This window comes from Balaenoptera ricei, chromosome 3 (genome assembly GCF_028023285.1).
Source record: "Balaenoptera ricei isolate mBalRic1 chromosome 3, mBalRic1.hap2, whole genome shotgun sequence".
Classification (NCBI taxonomy): domain Eukaryota; kingdom Metazoa; phylum Chordata; class Mammalia; order Artiodactyla; family Balaenopteridae; genus Balaenoptera; species Balaenoptera ricei.
In genome coordinates this window covers 37,621,632-37,631,559 of record NC_082641.1, presented here as the reverse complement: position 1 = coordinate 37,631,559, position 9,928 = coordinate 37,621,632, and the positions used below count along the sequence as shown (strand labels likewise).

Genomic DNA, 9,928 nt, shown 5'->3' with positions numbered 1-9,928 from the left:
TTGAATCCTGTTAACTTACATGGTATAAATTGATAAATACTCAAAACAAAATAAGTGTAATATTTAAGAGTTGACACATGAGTCCCTCTTAGGAAAGAAACTATTCTTGATAAACTCCTGGATTATAGAAAATAAGACCCAGGGGGCACATGTGGACCCCTTAACTTATTCATTCCTTCATTCACTCATGCATTCATTGAGTGCTTACTATCAGGCATTGAAGTTATAGCAACAAACAAAACAGATAAAGCCATTGATCTCATAAAGTTAATGTTCTAGTGGGGGAGACACACACAGAGACACACACATATGCTTAATTTCAGGGAGTGATAAGTGCCATGAAGCAAATAGGACAAAAAGACAGAGAAGAGCTAGGTAGGTTAGGGGACTTAGGATGGATAGGATGGTCACAGAAGGCATCTTTGAAGAGGTGACATTTGAATCAAGACCCAAATGAGGTGATGCAGCAGATAACGAGAACTGGAAGCAGAGGGAAGAACAAGTGCAAGGGATCTGGTTTGGGAACAGATGCGGCAAGTTGGCAAGGCACCAGGAAGGCCAGGGTGTCCAGAACTTAGGGTGTAAAGAACTTTGGATTTTATTCTAATAGCCGCTCTTTCTCTCATAACCATATAGGAGTGACTCAGCTGTTCTAAATGAGATAATAAAAGGATTTATTTAAATCAATCCATGTACTATTAATTAATTTAACATACCTTCTTTAAATTGAATTTCGTTAAACAGTACTGAAGTATAAAAATGAAAGGAATAGTCATTCCCACTAACCCAGTACCTCTCCCTAAAAGGAAATGCTATTATAATTTTGGTGTATTCTTCCAGTTCAAAATATATTTATTTACTGCCAAAAATAGAAACATGCCACTGACATCATTTTGCACCCTGATTTTTTTACTTCATAATATCACTTGGAAACTCTTCCATTCAAGGATGTACATATTTTCATTATTTTTAAATGACTGCTCAGTGTCACACTGTATGGATTATCCTAATCGATTTAATTAGGTTCTTATATAAGAAACTTTGTTTCCAATTTTTGCTATTATAAACAATACTATTACTTAAATCTTGGGATGTATAGATAAATTCACAAATTTATTCCAGAGCACACTTCCAGAGGGGCTGAAGGACTGATGGAAATTTCCATCAAGAAAGATAACTGAAGGGATCAGGGTAGCCTTATACTAAATGTAGAGTCATTCTTCTTACAGCAGTGTAAATGCTTTGCCCTCTTAATCCCCTTGTCCCAATCTTCCAAAAAGTTCTTTACACTCACGAATGTTTCATTTGCACGGGCTACATTTTTGTTTTTTGGAAAAAAAAAATAGTTCAGAGTGTAAATCTGGAATGATATGGTGGATAAAAGAGACAGGAAACATAGAAACCTAGACACAGGCTGGAGGAAGAGTAACCATTAAGAACTCAAGCTACCTGGATTTCACTGACATTTGAAAAGTGTTTCCTCCTTCCACAAGGTGGGTATCAAGATTCAAGGCAATCTTATCTAGATCTCAAGGAAGACAAGGTGGCCCCAGCTGACATCTGGGTTACATATTTAATGCCCAAACATCCAAGGAGGGGGGAATCAGTCAAGCTAACTCTTTTGATTTCATGTAAACAAAATAACCAATTGATGGACTGATTGCTTCACTTGTTTTGGATTTCTATATACACAACCACATGCCAGTGATCAAAAATAAATCATCTTCAAATTCAGAACAATACACAGGACTGTGTTATATTGTTCATAGCAATCTATGTTATAAAGAAAAATGTATCTACTACAGTCATTCTTACTTCACATTTTTGTAAGGTACCAAAAAGAACATTAATTATAGGCAAATAATTGTCACTTACCCAGAATACAAATAGCCTCCTTCATAATTATGGCTTCTTTGCTTTTCTTCCTTCTCTCAGTAGTGTGGTACTTTATTATTCATTCTTATCTCCACAATAGGGTAAGCTGATAAAGAGGAATAGAAACCCACATCAATATTTTCAGCTGTCCAACTAAGTGTTTAAGAGGCATACCAATATTTTTATTAAATAAATTAAGGATTTCCATATTTTTACTCGTTTTCATTTAATTTCTTAAAAACAAATAGTGTTTCAGCTATCAAAAATGAGCCAATTATTATCTATTCCCCTAAATAATTTAGAAAGACATTCAATAGCATCTACTTGTCTCTGCTTATAAAAATAATTACATATCCATTGCAGAAACTATAAATATATACAACAAAAACTGGCTGGTTTCCTCTGCTTATTTGTAGTGTCTGTATTTCTATACTATTTTGGAAAATTGAGTCAATAAATCGCATGGATGTTAAGCTAAAATGTGGATTATCAAAGTAAATTATAAAATCTACTCCTGTAAATAGCCTTCAATAATTATTATAAATCTAGAATTATATAGCTATAATCCTATCCAAAATCAAAAAAGAGACTAATTTTCCTCTCATTTTTTTCTAATTCCTATGGTTTCAATGATCATCTATTCAAAACATGTATCTAATCTAGATTCCTCTTCTGAATTGCAAATCTGCATATCCAACTGCCTGCAAGAAATACCCATTTAGAGCTCCCAGGCATACCTCAAAGTCAACAAGTTCAAACCACCTTAAGAAAGCTTTTTTACCTGAAATCGATTTTTCCTTCAATGTTTCTCATCTTAGTTAAAGGCAGTACCATCTACACCTCAATTGATAAAGCAAAATATCTTCTCTCCTTTTCTTTTGTTCTCCGTATCCAATCATTAAGTCTTGTTTAATTTGCCTCCTAAATATTTCTTGGCTCATTTTACTTCTTGCCATCCTCACTGTTTCTAGCCTAACTAGAATCACTACTTCTTTCACCTGGGTGACGCAGTCCACATGAATGGGGCCCCTGGGGTTGTAGAGCAGGCAACATTTGGAGTCCTTCTAGCTTCACCTTTTATCATCTTCCTCTCAAACTCTACTCTGTAGCATATTAAACATCTTTTGTCACCTTAAACATTTCATACTCTCTTACCTTGGAGCCTCCAGACAGGCTGTACTCTTTGCCTAGTGTATATAGCATAGTTATATAATATATGTAGCACATACGTGTATTATGTATATGTTTATATATGCTATATATATATATATATATATATATATATATATATATATATATACACACACACACACACACATACACACATATATATTATTTGCTCTGAGATACTTTTTATCATCACCCCTGCGATCAACATGATGGCTGAGCTGGGTGTCCCAATAGTATAGTCCCAAAACATCTGTTACTTTCTAATCAGAGCACTTACTACTTTTATTATAATTACTCATTTGCCTGATTATGCCCTCTGGTGGCATCAAGGATGTGTATTTTTTTTATTACTGTGTTTTCAATATCCAGTACAACTACCAGAGTAGACACTGGAAATATTTCCTAAATGGAATAATTAATGAATCAATAAATATATGCTAATGTTTCAAGCAAAAATATGATAACACAAGGGTCATGACCTTATTCAAACCAAGAATTAAGATGAAGTAGGAGATATTTGTAGATAGAGTTAATGTCATTATTATTATTCCATCTGCAAGGTAAAATGTAGTGCTTATTCTTCATTTCCAAACGCTGAGAATTATTAACACTGCCTCTGTAAGCAGAAATGCTCAAGGAAAGGCTGGGATTCATGGTGTGCCTTTTCCTAACTTCGCCATTTTAGACATGACAGCTCAACTCTAGCTGAACACAGCCAGACAACTCCCGAGGATATAACTAAAACCTTAAGTTGCCAGCAAATTGTTTTCCAAAAGAATAATTATTAGGACAACAAAATCATGTAAATACAAAATGGAAAGCCAAGACAGGTCATCTAATCTCTCCTGTGAGAATTCTCTTAAATGTTGGCCTCAGTGCTCTTCAGGGTGAATTTTAAGTACAACCAGTGATGTAAATCCCACCTTTACCCTTGGGAGGCTGTTGTGCAAACCAAAAGTTTCCATTGCTTCTACTTGGGTAAAATATTTTAAAATTTGCCTTTTCCTCAATGTGTGTATTTTACTCTAGCTCTCTTGTGCCTCTATCTTTTTAGGTTTTATAAATAAAAATAAGTGGTGATATAATCTTAGAGCAGTAGTTTTCATTCAACTAAGAGTTCAGTTACAAGCAGCAAAAGTACCCTTTTCATTTAAAGTAAACTTAGTGGTGACAATAATTTTTTTCTATTCTAGGTTTAATATGATTTTATTTCATTCTATTGATGTTTAAAAATTGGAAGGGGTAAAAATGTCAGAATTTATCACTTCAGTAGGTTAAATCTTAGTAAAATCTTCAGGTTCATTTGCTGTGATGCTAAAAATTTAATGGAATATTGTTTAATTAAATGAGCTGTCTGCTAGAGCTGGGAAATTTGGGGATTATATAGAATGTTATGAAACTTATTTTTGTTTATTTGTTTAACATTTTAATCTTATTTTTCCTTCAGAATCTTGCCATTATCGGTCTCAATACATTACCCTTTCACGTAATTAAACCTATCTTTGGTTCAATGGATAAGACAATATTGGCTTTTTAAATGCAACATTTCCCAAACATTAGTCTTCTGTGTACCAATTACCTGAATTTTGGCATATTTTATACTACTGTACCATCTTTCACTGAATATTTTTTCTTGAGATAACGTACTTGTTTGAATTCAAATATATTTTAAGTAATATTTATGTCATTTAATCCCTTTTTCCCCTAATATAGGTAAATGCATACAATTTAAAACGTTATCGCATAACTTCTAAAATTATCTCGTAGCCCACAATTCGGAAAAGCTGTTCTGCCGTATTTCATTATAAATCTCGGGGAGAGGCCTCCGCTGCCATGGAGGTGTTTCTCATGATCCGTTGCCACGAGACCACCATCTTGACGGATGTCAAGGAGCAGAGCAACGTGATCGAGCTCAAACGGCCGCTGGAAGAGTAGCAGCTGTACAAGGACGACCAACTTCTGGACGACGGGAAGACATTGGGTGAGTGTAGCTTCACCAGCCAGAGAGCAAGGCCTCAGGCCGCAGCCCCTGTGGAGCTAGCCTTCCGGGCAGATGAAGCATTTGAAGACCTGTGCATTGATCCCTTCTCCAGCCCACCTGAGCTGCCTGCTCTGTGTGATGAAGCCGCAGGACTCAGGAAGCAGCGCCAATGAACAAGCTGTGTAGTTGGAGAACCTTCCCCCACTCCTGTTCCCCCCATCTCCCTCTAATAAAAGCGATTTGGGTGTTAAAAAAAAAAATCTATACATAATTTCCTTCTTCTTTCATAAAAAGAATCTTTCAGTGTTATCTTCTGATAGTCTCCTAGCAGTTTTAAAAATTTGTATTGTGAATTTTAAAAAAAGCTAAAAAAAAATCTGTATTGTGTATATTATGTTTTAAATTTGTTATGCTGTCCTCCTATTACTATAAAAATCCATTTAATTTAAACAAATATAGAGAAATCACAGGCATTATTTATAAAAATTAAAAGATTAGTTTTTTTCTTTGATACATTTCTAATAGAGGTGCTACTGAACTTACTTTACTAAGGGGGTAAGACATATAGTTAATAACACCTAAAATATTTAAAATATTCTGTTCTATTGACACTAGTTATTGCCTGAATATTATGCACTCCTACTTTTTTACATAACATTTTCAAAAGTCAACCTAAGTCAAACATAAATTCTAAATTAGATATTGATTCATATGAACTCATATTTTGATCTGATTGTTTTCTTTGGGTACTATATTGGGTACCTCTGAAAACACTTCTACTTCAAAATTATTGAGGAAAAATAGTCTTTAGCAACAAATAAATAGAGATTTACAAAACTTTGACCATTATGAAAACCTGCTGCAGTTATCCTCAGCTGGATTCATTGCCATTTATTATTTTTGTTTATGATCTTTTAGCCAGTTCCCAATCCATGTGACTCTGTTCTCATCCAAAACAATTATTAATTTGCAACTAAAAGTTCATGATCCACTGTTTCAAATGCTTCACTGAAGCCCAAATACATGACGTCAATTCCATCCTCTTCATCCAATTAGTTTTGCAACTCTATCAAACAGGCCTATCATCATGGTCTGGCATGATTTGTTCATTATGGACCATGGTGCTTAAGGTTCAAAATTCCATGTCTTCTAACTGCTTACAGATTTTCCTTCAATATTTTCTTCCTTACTTCACTCCATATTGATCTATTGCTTGGTTGTGTGTAAACATTTGTTTTATTTGGACATGTTTACAAAGAAGAAAAACTGAAGGAAAGTAACGTGTAGAATCACTTTAATTGCTCTTTGCAAACTACATAGCATTTAAATGAGGTGCTTTGGGAGCTTTGGTCTTTTTTATATTTCCTTAATTTTACATAAAATCCTTTTTATGAGAATTACTAAGGAGTTCTGCATTATTCATTTGTGGGTACCTGCATTTTCAAAAGACTATGAGGGGCTTCCCTGGTGGCGCAGTGGTTGAGAATCTGCCTGCTAATGCAGGGGACACGGGTTCGAGCCCTGGTCTGGGAAGATCCCACATGCCGCGGAGCAACTAGGCCCGTGAGCCACAATTACTGAGCCTGCGCGTCTGGAGCCTGTGCTCCGCAACAAGAGAGGCCGCGATAGTGAGAGGCCCGCGCACCGCGATGAAGAGTGGCCCCCGCTCGCCGCAACTAGAGAAAGCCCTCGCACAGAAACGAAGACCCAACACAGCCAAAAATAAATAAATAAAAAATTTTTAAAAAAGACTGAAACTAGGCTAATTAGAGAAGAGTGTTTTGGCTCAGAGGGTTCATACAATAAAGCAATAGGTTCCATCATGACTCAAATAGAAAATGAGCTAGTTGTAGGGTAGAGTGGAGTAAAGAAGAGCTAAGAATGTCTATATGAGGGATAAAATTAATTCATAATTTATAATATATAATTACAAATATTTGAATTTTTATAAATATTTGAATGGCTGTAATATAAAACTAGTTGCAAAAGTAAAAACAACTTTAAGATTTCTTGGTGCACCAACAGCCCATTCATGACAATTATTGGTAAAATCTGCAATAAGCAATAGTTTTAATGACATCAATTACCAATTGTATTGGCTCCAATTTCTATGATAGTTAAATTGTTTCATTATACGTGAATAATCCTAGAAAAGATTTGTTCCTTTAATGTAGAAAAGTTTGTTCCTTTAATGTTCTTCCTAGAAAGCTGTTGACAGTTGCTGATTGTATAGCAAATGTCTTTTTCTTTAAAAAAAAAAAAAATCACAATATAGCAACTGTTTTAACCTTCGAAATTACTAAAGTCTGAGAAATTGGAGATTTCCATATTACATTTCCTTTCTGTTCAGGGTAATTAAAAAACACATTTGCGAAAAGTTACAATTTTTTAAAAAGCATTTGCAAATTGAATATCCATGTTTAAAATGCTTTTGCAAACATCTTGCTTTCGCAGTTACCAAAACGATTATTTTTAAAATGAAAATATCATGTTTTGTCTTATACTCATCCAATTCAGTAAGAAAGTATTTACACTTATAATTGAAGAAAGCTCTTATTTTTTAAGTCTGATTAATATCTGATCAAATTCTAGGCTAGGGCTCGGCCACTAAAGGGCTTGGCGATTTGAAATTTAAGCAGGCATGTAAAATGGTCCTCTTGATTGCTCACGGGGGCAGGAGGTGTGTGTTCACAGACAATCAAAGGAAAAGGAAAACATTTCATTTTTTTCCAATCAAATTGCTAATTTCTGGGAAATTTTGTGAAATTATAAATGAGAAACTGTAATAAACTTCTGTGAATTTAAGCACACATGATTTAAAGACTAACTTGCCTGTGATATTGGAATAGTGTAGAAGAAATTGAAAATAATGTTTTTAATAGAAAAATTATTTGTAACACTTTCTATTTGAAGGGTTGGATCCCCTTCAAATTTGCTTACTGATGTGATTATTCCTTCAAGATTTAAATAAGAAACACATACCAAATCTCAAAATTTTAATCCTTATTTTCAACGTTTAATGATGAAAATTCTTTTTACTTTTTAAAGGATCTTCTAGTTATTCTGATAAAGACATTTAATGATTAAGTATTTCCCACTGAAAGTATGAGTTTTTTATGTTGTAGTCACATGAATGAGCACATCATATTAGCTACACGACAATACAATAAAAAAAATGACAATGACGATCACTTGGGTAACATATTAGATCCTAATGCAGGTAAAATGGCCCTTCCCTGCCTTGTTCACCTCAATTTCATGTACCTAGAAGCACTCAATCAATGTATCAATGTTTGTTCACTGAATACATTAAACTCAGAAAGTTTAAATTTTTACATTTTTTCCACTTAGAAGAAAATCTACATTTGCATTTAAATAATAGAAACTCTAGATTCACAGAAACAAAAAACTCACTGAATTAAGATATAAGTATGATTTAAATTCACTAGAAAAAATTTTAAATCGTTCCATATGGAAATTAAAAAGGTTAATATTAAAATAATGTGGTATCTCTTCTACTTCAAAGCACTTTTTATTAGTTTAATTTAAATATTTATTTATATTATAATTTATCTCAGGAAATATCCTCTGTTGGTTCAGTGATGACAGGGGAAATATCTAATTTGTTCTGTACAGAGTCCTTGGTTTCTAGAGTAATACTTGATTTGAGACATAGAAAACCCTTAGTATTTGCTGAATAAATTCATGCAACAGCCAGGTTTCAAGCAGAGAAGCAGAAACAGGAGATCTGTTTTAAGAGATTTGTTGCAAGGAATTGGCTTATGCAGCTGTGGGGACTGGCTGGGCACATCCAAAATCCACGGGGCAGGCTATCGGGAAAGGCAGGCTGGAACTCTTGGTCAGGGTCAAATACTACTGGTCCATAGGCAGAATTTCTTTTTCATCAGGGAAGCCTCAGCTCTGCTCTTCAGGCATTTCAACTGATTGAATCAGACCCACTCAGGTTATCTAGGATAATTGCTCTTACCTAAATGCAGCTGACTGATTATGGATCTTAATCACATCTAGAAAATACCTTCATAGAAACATCTAGGTTAGTTTTTGGTTGAATAACGGGGGACTGTAACCGAGCCAAGCTGACACAGCAGGAAGTCTTGCATAATTGGAATAGGCATTACCTTTTTTGGTAGTAGATAATCCATCCCTGAGAGTTTAAAAAAAAAAAAAAAGTAGATTGTCCATCTTACAGATACTATTTATTTGGCACTTATCACATGGTCTTAAGTTCATTTGATATTAAGCTTTTCATGTATATTGTCATTTGCAATAATTTTAAGAATCCTGCTTTTTGTCCTCATTCTACAGAGGAGAAAATTGAGGTTAAAAGAAGATTTAAAAATTTTCAGAGTTAACCAGCTGGTGAGGGTTGAACACTAAAATATACTACTGTCAAAGCCCTAACTCTTAAAAACTATTATCTGAGTATGGCATTATTAAACAAAAATATGGCATATAGAGAAAGGGAAAAGAATGTTCAAGTGTGTCATTTTAGTAAAGAATTTCAATCTCACTGCAATATACTTGTTCCTACCTCCTGCTCTCCATTGATGTGTTCACTTATGTCACTCCTCAACATTTCTGAGAAAGTGCTGAAAGAGAATATAAGATGCTTGAGATACTGATTATAAAGATATTTATTATCATTTGTGTCTTATTACAACAGATATTTGGAAAGCCACTAAAATGCTTTTTGAGATGACAACAGTAGGAAAAACAAACTTTTCTTATGTGCAAAGCTTATGCTAAAATTATTATTGATTTTTATTTAACTTTTTTCAATGTCTGGGTCTAGTTTTTAGAAATGTTCATAACTGAAAAGTAGGAACAAGATTTTAGCTTTTTAGCAGGTAATAAATTATTTCTTCATGCCAATTTTTTATT

At 34.0% G+C, this 9,928-nt stretch overlaps 1 pseudogene; it reads left to right on the top strand.

The window, feature by feature from the left end:
• The first annotated feature begins 4,866 nt into the window (after positions 1–4,866).
• Positions 4,867–5,212, top strand: LOC132363591 (elongin-B-like; annotated as a pseudogene).
• The last annotated feature ends 4,716 nt before the right edge of the window (positions 5,213–9,928 follow it).